At 30.1% G+C, this 9,490-nt stretch overlaps 1 pseudogene; it reads right to left on the bottom strand.

Moving 5' to 3' along the window:
• Positions 1-2,893: 2,893 nt before the first annotated feature.
• LOC100820336 (14 kDa zinc-binding protein-like) lies at positions 2,894-9,101 on the bottom strand (annotated as a pseudogene).
• Positions 9,102-9,490: the final 389 nt, after the last annotated feature.

Here is a 9,490-nt window from a genome sequence, read left to right as displayed (position 1 = left end):
GAAAATCCCAAAGGTAGATTTGTGCAAAAATAAGCTTTGAACCTCGTGCTCAAACTTCATGACCATCCAACAGTTAAAGAGTTTGGGATCGTTGTTTTACTGAAACAGGTTTGAGTGTATGTGGGAAAAATAATGGATTTTGGAAAATGAAGAAGGGAAAACGGATTTGAGAGGAAGAGAGAGCGTATAGACGTGTCGTAAATGTAAAAAGTGACCTATTACGTCTCTATTTATAGCTCTGAGCCTATTAGTTACTCTATTTTTCTTTATTTTATGCTTTTATATTAAAAAAAAATCTATTTTACTCCCTCTCAAATGAATAAATAAAATATTGTTTTTCTATAAACATATATTTATTTTATTCACCTTAAACTATTATTTTAATTAATAAAACTATTTTTATTATTTATTTAATTACAAAATGCTCATTATTTTCCTAAAATTCTATTTATTTTAAATAAAATCATTTTTAATTTATTTTATGAAAAAATGAGATATTACAGGGACAATATTGTTTTCTCGCATACAAGAGAAAAAAAAAACACTACCGTGCATGCTATCGCAGAAAATAAAAATTAAAACTAAAAATTGAAATTAAGAGTGAATAAAGAAAAAATGAAAATTGATTTTTTTTAAATTAAGGAAAAATAAAAATTAAAAATAGAATATCCAAAATACTACAAAGAACAAAGTTTCTCGCAAGGACGCCAAAAGCTTGTTGATGGATTGAGAAGTGCACTAATTTGTCCAAAGTAATAAAGTTAAAATGGGAGTCCGAATATCAAACCCATAACAACTTTGTTTATACTTTGGCAGATGAATATTTTATTTGTAAAAGAAGTTAAAGAAAATTTGATTTGAAAGATTATGAGAAAAACCGTAATTTAAATTGGTAGAAAATTAAATCAAACTAGAGGAGAAATTAAATAAGAATTTAATTTGATTAATTAAAGAGAAAAATTAGAGAATTCAATAATATTATAGAAGTAAATTCAAAAGATGAGAATATTGAGAACTTAGCCTACTAGAGTTACTCTGTATGTTTTTTCTTCTTCTCTCTTATTCTTTTATAGGTGCAGATTAGCTTGGTGCTAAGTGGGCTTTTCCCGCTAAGTCAACCTTTACTTTCTTGAATTAATTTGTTTTCTTTAATTAGTCTGTTTTTTCTTAATTAGTCATTCTTTCCTTAATTAGCATGTTTTCCTTAATTAGCATGTTTTCCTTAATTATCCTACTTTTTTGGGTTTTATTTTACTCGCTAAGCATCATAAATTCATCACTTTTAATATTCTCTACACAAAAACTTAAATGATATCAATTTAACAATTATTTTCTCAAAAAGGAAGAATTAGGAAAGAAAAATTACAAATTTCTATATAATTTAACCCCAAAATATACTTATAATTAACAATTATTAGTGATCTTTAATGTAAAGAGATCTTTAGTGATAATTGAGCAGAAATTATTATAAGATTCTGCATATTATCCTACTTTCCTTATATTATTGAGAAATAACTTTTTTCCATTTTGAAGATCTTGACTTCTATGATCTTTAAGAACTACATTTTATTTAATGGGGCACAATGAGTAGAAACATATTCTAATTTTCTTTCTCACATTTGTATTTACTTTACTAGCTTAGGCATCAAAATATTTTTTAAACATGTGTTTACCCTATTGTGTAGGAGTAGAATTATCAAAACCCATATAAAAATGTAAGTAACAACATATATTTAATAAATCCAATAAATATGTAATGTTAAAATAATATATTAATTAAATCAAGGAAAAAATATATTTAACACAAAATAATATATATGTTTTTAGAATGAATACTATAAATTATTTAAAATATATAGTAACCCTAATCAAGTATCTTGTTCGAACAAAGGATGTGTAACATATAAAGGGCCTAAAAGTTTGGTGATTATGAAACTTTAAAGATTAGATGAATTTATTGATAAATTTGTTAGGAAAAAACAGATAAACTCCATAACAATCAAGGATAGACCGAAATCTCGATTGAAGGTATCATATAGGGATAATGTAAGAATAATTGGAGAAAGAGTAGGAACCAATCCTGGGTTACAGCTAAATCAAGCACTAAATGTGTGATGATAAGATTTATAATAGGAGAAAAAGTATGAACCACTCAAGTTTTATTTTGCTCAATTTTCATCAACACAATGCATGACTCTGTTGTTTGTTGGCCTACTTGAACCATATAAGAAGTAAGAATTTAAATAACTTTTTTTTATTGGGAAATGTTAGTTTGTTAATTTTGTTATAAATGTTAGTGGTAAGAACTTAATAAGTTACCAGACTCGATTAGAATGAATGGACTAAAAACTTGTTTGCATGTTCATGTACTTTCCACTAAGACCCCTATGTAATAATGATTGTTTGCATCAAGTTAATGTAGGAACCAACCCTTGATTCTAGCTAAAGCAAACACTAAATGCATGATAGAAAGCTTTATAACAATGAGAAAAAAAGTTTCAAAATAGTCAACAACTTCATCTGCATCAATATTCATCAGCACAATGTTTAATTTTGAAGATTCATTTGAATCCAATGGATTGCTTACTAGGTGGCAAATAATTAATGATTTGTGTCTTAAACATGATGTTGCCAATGTTGGTGTATGAATTATAACATAGCATAGGAAACACTTAAATGCCATCAACAACCATAATTCATAAACGACTTTGCAGTATGGTTTTAGCATAAATTTGACAAACTAGTTTAAACATAATTATTATAGGTCATCTACCACAACAATATAGTTCCTTGGTGTAACATGAAGACACAACTTAGTCATTTAAAACAATTATTTATATATTGCATAAGAAGAACATTATTGCATGTTGGCAATGACATATTGTGAGACCTTTCAGAAAAGGGGCCAACCCATTTGTCGTCCCCTATTGAGGTGCACATGAATGTGGTAAACTGATTGGCCTACCAAAAACCAATTATCACCTCAATAAAAATTCAGAACAAACACCACAAGAACCTATAAATTAAATAATATATGGTTGATCAATGTTCCTACAGTGACATGGAGAAGAATACTTACCCCCATCTGGCCTATCATTAACTACAATCCTGAAGCCAACATTAAGACCTTATTGCTTTACATCCAGCTTAGCGGTGTATAGAAGGTGACCTAGAATCTCACAGTGCCTTTCCTCAGCCTAGAAATTGGAAACAATATCATAATAGATGAATTTACAAACATAGACAAACATAACCAGGACAAAATGTAAAACAATTGTAGGTGGTGATCCAAGGCATAGAAAGGTTCAACATTTAGTTTGATTTGCCAATTTAAATAAAATAAATAAAAAAGTTTCTTAAGAATAATTGTGCATAATTTCTATCATCCCCAAATACATGTACATATAGTTTGTTTTCCTTTTTCTCTCCTCAAGAAAAGCTTAACCATGAGTATGAAAATGTAAAGTAGAAACCACAAAAGAAAAATATATTAAGATGGTAAAGTAGAATGGAACGATTTTGTTTTATTCTCCTTGTTTCTACCCGTTTTAGTATAACAAAAATGTTTAACTTTTTAACTCTTTATGATATGTTATATTATATTTTCAAAATGTGCCATATGTTATATTTCGTCTCGTTCTATCTGTAACACCCTAAAATTTTACTAATTATAAATCGATGTTTAAATGTATTTATCGTGTTATTTGATTATATGATTGACTTGGATGAGTTGAGGTGTAGTGTGAATTAGCCATGTGTGATTTGCTTGATGTGAATGTTGAGTTATGTGGAGTTTTATTGACCTAAGTTAAAATTATGAGATTTCCAATTTTACCTAAACTTGTTATGGTAAAACCGCAATCTTGGATTCGTTAATCATTGGATCATCTTCAAATTTGGATTGTATGTTCCTAACCCAGGTCCCCACAGTTTGAATGTTGGGATTTGCAAAGTAACAATTTTTTACCTCTTGCTTAGGGCGAGAAGTGCACTGAGCGCAATTCCAACCCGAGAGGAAATTGCGCTCAACGTGAATTGTCACGCTCGACATAATTCCCAACCCAAGAGGAATTGTGTTAAGCGTGAAAAGTCATGCTTAGCTTCAAAAGTAGATTCCCGCTTAGTGAGATGAGCTCGCTAAGCGAGATTTGCAGATTATAAGATTATAAATACATTCTTCAACATGAAAAACATAATTTTTCGCTCTTCTCCTCTCCAAACGCCCACTCAAACCCTAACACCTTCTTCTTCACCACCCACGACCATCGGTGGCCACCACAAGCCTTCGTTGCTTGTTGTCGAACCACCACATGGAGAGGAACATTTTAATTGGAGTGGAATCCTCAAAATTCACCTCAAGGATTCGTTGGAGAACAAGCCCTCAATCCTTTCTTTTATAGTTTCTCTAAGGTAATCTTGACTTCTAAGTTTTTCTCCTAGTTAATTTGAGTTTCTCTTAGTGTCTCTTGTGTTTTGGGTACTGTAATAAGATGTTTTTATACTTTGAAAAACTCTTGAAAATGGGACGTTGTAAAAGTTATCTTTTTATAAAACCGATGTTAGTATCGTGACCTTCGTTGAACCCCGATCACATTGGCGTGATCAAAATTTCAAAATGATGTCTCCTTATAGTAGAATCCATAACACCCTTTAGCCCTTTATGTTTTGACAAGGGTAATTGACCTTGAATGTTTTTATTAACCTTATTTTTGAAATCTATACTAAATTTCTCTCAATTTGGTATATAGAACCTTGTGTTTGGACTAACAAACGTGAACAAGAGAAGTCTTTGAGTGACGCAAAGAGGAACTGATGGAGAGCTAACAATAGGTGATGGGAGTTTATTATAATTTTATGGTTTTGATACCATAATTGGGGTTAGGGAACCCAATTATAGGAATGCATGTTTGTCCCTTTGTATGTTGGTTTTCAAGAAAAACTATGTTTTTGGCTAATGGGATGCGATGAGTCTGTTATTGATAAATGACATAATTGTTTTTATTAAACTTGTATCGTCTGAAGACTTGGGGGTGTGAATCTCAGGCATGAACTATATATGTATGTGTGTGCAGAATGTGATTTACCCATGATATTGTTATTGATGATATTAATTGGTATGAGGTGACATTGATGCTTATGATAATGTTGATAGAGAATGATGTTGTTATTGAAGATGATAGTGATAATAGTTTATACGAGACGATGTTGGCATTTATGATAATATTGATATGAGGTGATGTTGTTATTGATGATTATGTTGATATGAGATGATGTTATTGTTGTTGATAATGTCATTGAGATGAGATGATGTTGATGTTGAAAATGACATTGTGATGAAATGATATGGATGTTGATAATGACATTGAGATGAGATGTTGCCGATGTTGAAATTGTCATTGTGATGATGTATGTTGTGTATGTACATGGAGGGTGCAATGACCATGATGGATATCTCTGGTGGAGGAAATAGAGTGGTTAAAGAGTTTTAAGCATCTCTAGAGGGGGATAACTTAAAATCTTTAATCCATGGTCAATGCATTGATGGTGTTCATGTTTCATACTTCATATTGCATGGAAATAGTATAAACTTTGTCAGTAAGTACTTGTAGTTTCTCATGAGGGAGAATACTTGTACTTGAGGACATGTCACTCGGTTTGAAACTCTCTTGAGACTCAGGTTGATCACCATGAGGGGTGGAGGGGTGGGGGAGTTGCCTGTGCATGAAAGGGTGATCTTGACACTTGTTGCCTAGTTTTTCCTAAGTGAGAGTGTCGCGTGAACACGCTTAGGCTATTTCTTGATGAATGATATCACATTGCATTTGAGAGTTGAGGTCAGGTGCATGCATCATACTGAGCATGATTGATTGAAATTATGGAAGGTTGATGACTACTTGTTGAGTGTATGTTGGACCAATGGATGTTTGTGTATAATTATGGTATTTGTTACTGTTTTCTTATTAATCATGATTATTTGATTTTTGTGTTAATTTCTTTTTAATAAACTCACCCTTATAATTTTTGTACCGTGTGGTTGGTACCTGTGATGATCGTGAATCTTCATTCGTGGGAGTAGATGGACAACAGTAGAGAACATGAAATGAGATTCTTTTATGGAACCGCCAAACTGACGTGATGACTTTTTCTTCCATTATGTTAATGATGTATATTGAGTTAATACATATACATATGCATATACACACACACACACACACATATATATATATATATATATATATATATATATATATATATATATATATATATATATATATTCATTTAAGTAATTGTGTGTTGTTTGGTGAATGTATATCGCAAAAAATTTACTTTCATTTTTCATAAGTAAATTAACGAATTTTTCATTTAAAAATTGAAATTTACATGGTTTAGAGTGGTGATATCATAGAGACGAGGTGACGGGTCGTTACACTATCACATCTAGCAAAGGTTGCCCCAATGTGTCTATTAACTCATCGACAAACACACATATCAACTAAGGATGAAATGGTAACACTACAAAAATTAGGTTCTTCCACTTCTTAGAAAAATAGTGACAATAATACCATTATAATGTAGAACTTGTAACGTAACCTTCTATAGGAAAGGTAATTGGTATGAAACACATATACAAACAAAGCAAGGCAATATCAAGTAATGATTCTCAATGGTATTTTCATTATATATAACATCTTGCTAACAATATGTTGGGATAACAATGACAAAGAATCAATTATAAAGACAAGCTACACAACATACACAAAGGTGCTTTAGAACCTTTTTCCCTAAAAAAAATCATGATTTCAGAGGTATATAGCTTGCCTACAGCTTGAATTTAAAAAATGCAAGACTAAGACAACATGGCTTATGTGCAATACAAGGTAAAGAATTTCAAACTAGAATACTAGATTCAGCACAAAAAGCTATTTAGGCTTCAAAAACCATACATATGTATCAATGATCCATATAAGAAGTTAAGAACCTAACTTCAAATACAAGACAAACCAGATTTTAAAATGAGATTCTATGAATAAAAATCTTACATAATTACCAAGAACCATTTCATAGCAAAATAAATCATGGTAGTTAGTAAAGCACTAGACTATGTCCTAATAAAGATTTAGCATCCATAATCAACATAAATAATTTAATAGAAGAAAATACACATAATTTACAAAGCAATGTAAAATGACTGCAACACTCATAAACTCCATATATCTACACAACTAAGTTTGGATCCAAAATCACACATCTCACTTCATAACCACAATATAATAAACAGTAGTAGTGTTAGTTGGCACATAAGGACAAACTTTCAGGGATTCAATGAAGTAACTTCCCAAGTCATAAAGTCCCCAAATAACAACTTCAAAGCAATATTACTAGATGAGGGTGCAAGCTGCACAATCTTTTTCATCAGAAAAATTAAGTCTTTCTGCTATCACTATGTTGATACTGAAGGAAAATCTATCCTTGATGTGAATTTTCCTATATCATATGTTACTTTTACATTAATTATAAATATTTATTACTTTATATAATATATAATAAATAGTGTTATTAAGCATACTAAGCACATTTATATAAATGATCTTCAAATAAATATCGGAGACAACATAATATGTCTACAGACGCAAAAAAAAAGCATTAACAAATACCTTGGACAAACCCATTAACCTATCCCTAACTTTAGGAATGATTAGAATATGGGTAGGAGCTATGTCCCTAAAGACAAGGACTTGTTAAACAGAAAATAAAAGATGAAATGATATAATACACCTTTAAATCAAATATTTTTTCTAGTTTCGGAGGCTTGGTTTTACTTATTTAAAGGAATGTTGACTAGGCATTAAACAAAACAAGAATATAAAGGCACTAGAAAACTAACATAAGGAGATTAATGAAAATTCAAAATATCCATATACATACAATAATAAGAAAAAAAATATAAGTACTGGTATAAATTGATCAGTAACCTTTTTAAACTCTTGTGAATTTGAGCCATGTGCAACCCAACAAGAAAACTAAAAACAATTTCTTTTTAAGGCAGTTAATTCAAATATAGCATATCACAATGCTCGATTTCTTTTAACATGGAACATCTATTGAACTATTTTACACATTTACCTAATCAATAAGTATAGACTCTAAAGCATAATGAAACATTAACAAGAAGACTTTAGAAGCAACAAGAGCCATGAGTTTCATTTAAACTGGAAAAACAAAACATAACTATTGGAAAACTTTTGCTTTGGATAACAAACTTCTATATGCTACCATTTCTTGTTGGTGTGGCATTTGAAGCATTATTTAATATATTAAACATTATAAAAGGTTCAAAAGTATCATGAAAGTGAAGTTGGAGACTCCATCAAGCATTTAACAACACCTTATCATCCTCATAAACCACAATAGAAGGAATTTCCTTATTGATGATCTTGTCAAATCTGTCCATCACAGAATACAAGAGAAAAGATGTGAGTTCTAAGAACTATAAACAAATAGTAGATATATAAACAACTAAATAAATAAGCAATCACAAAAAGAAATATGGTACTATCATGTTTTGCTCCTGCCTCAATCATTAAAAAGGTCAAACCTTTGATTGTTAAAAAAAAGGAAATAAGGATGCATTATATCCCCGCAAAAAATACATGGAATCTTATCATATGCGCACACACTAACACATTAATTAAACCATTATAGAAATAAATAGGTAACTTTGAAATTCAAATGGGCATATATCTTCACAGAATCACCAGCAAATATACCAACAAAGTAACTCTCCAATTTTCATGGCCATGTGATATCGCATTTCCACTATGCCGAAAACAAGCTAGTAAAAATTTACTACCTTTTAAGCCTAACCACATAAAAATGTAATATTTTCAAGATTTTTGCACAATAACAAAGGAAATTAGAACATATAACTGACCAACCACAAAGGAATTTTGCAAGACAAACAAATACTAAACAAAGAAAGAGAAGAATGGAGGGTAAAAATGTGCAAAGGATAGAGAAGAAAGTGGAGAAATGAAAAAAACTCACATGGTGGGACTATCAAAGGGAATGGCACCAAGAGCAACTTCTATCTTTGAGGCCATGAAATGCAACAAATGATGATACCAACACAAAGACAACAATAATGATAGTTGTTTCTGACTTTATATTGTTGTTATCTTTATTATATAAAGTAGTATATAACAAACCAAAAATTTCCCCAAAAAGATAAGGGATATTTTAGTAATTCTAAATGTATTAAAAACTCACAAAAAATTAAAAGAAAAATAATAAATGTATTTTTAATTGTCATTTATTAGTTAACCCCAAATTGATGTAACACTAAATTATTAATATCTTTATTGTATAAAATAGAATACAACAAGCCAAAATTTTGACCCCAAAAGGCAAGACATATTTTAATAATTTTAAGTGTATTACAAACTTACAAAAATTTAAAATAAAATAAAAAGAAAATAATAAAATATATTTT

The sequence above is a fragment of the Glycine max genome, chromosome 3, assembly GCF_000004515.6.
Source record: "Glycine max cultivar Williams 82 chromosome 3, Glycine_max_v4.0, whole genome shotgun sequence".
Taxonomy (NCBI): Eukaryota; Viridiplantae; Streptophyta; class Magnoliopsida; order Fabales; family Fabaceae; genus Glycine; species Glycine max.
The sequence above is the reverse complement of the archived record's forward strand: the minus strand, read 5'-3'. Positions and strand labels throughout refer to the sequence as shown.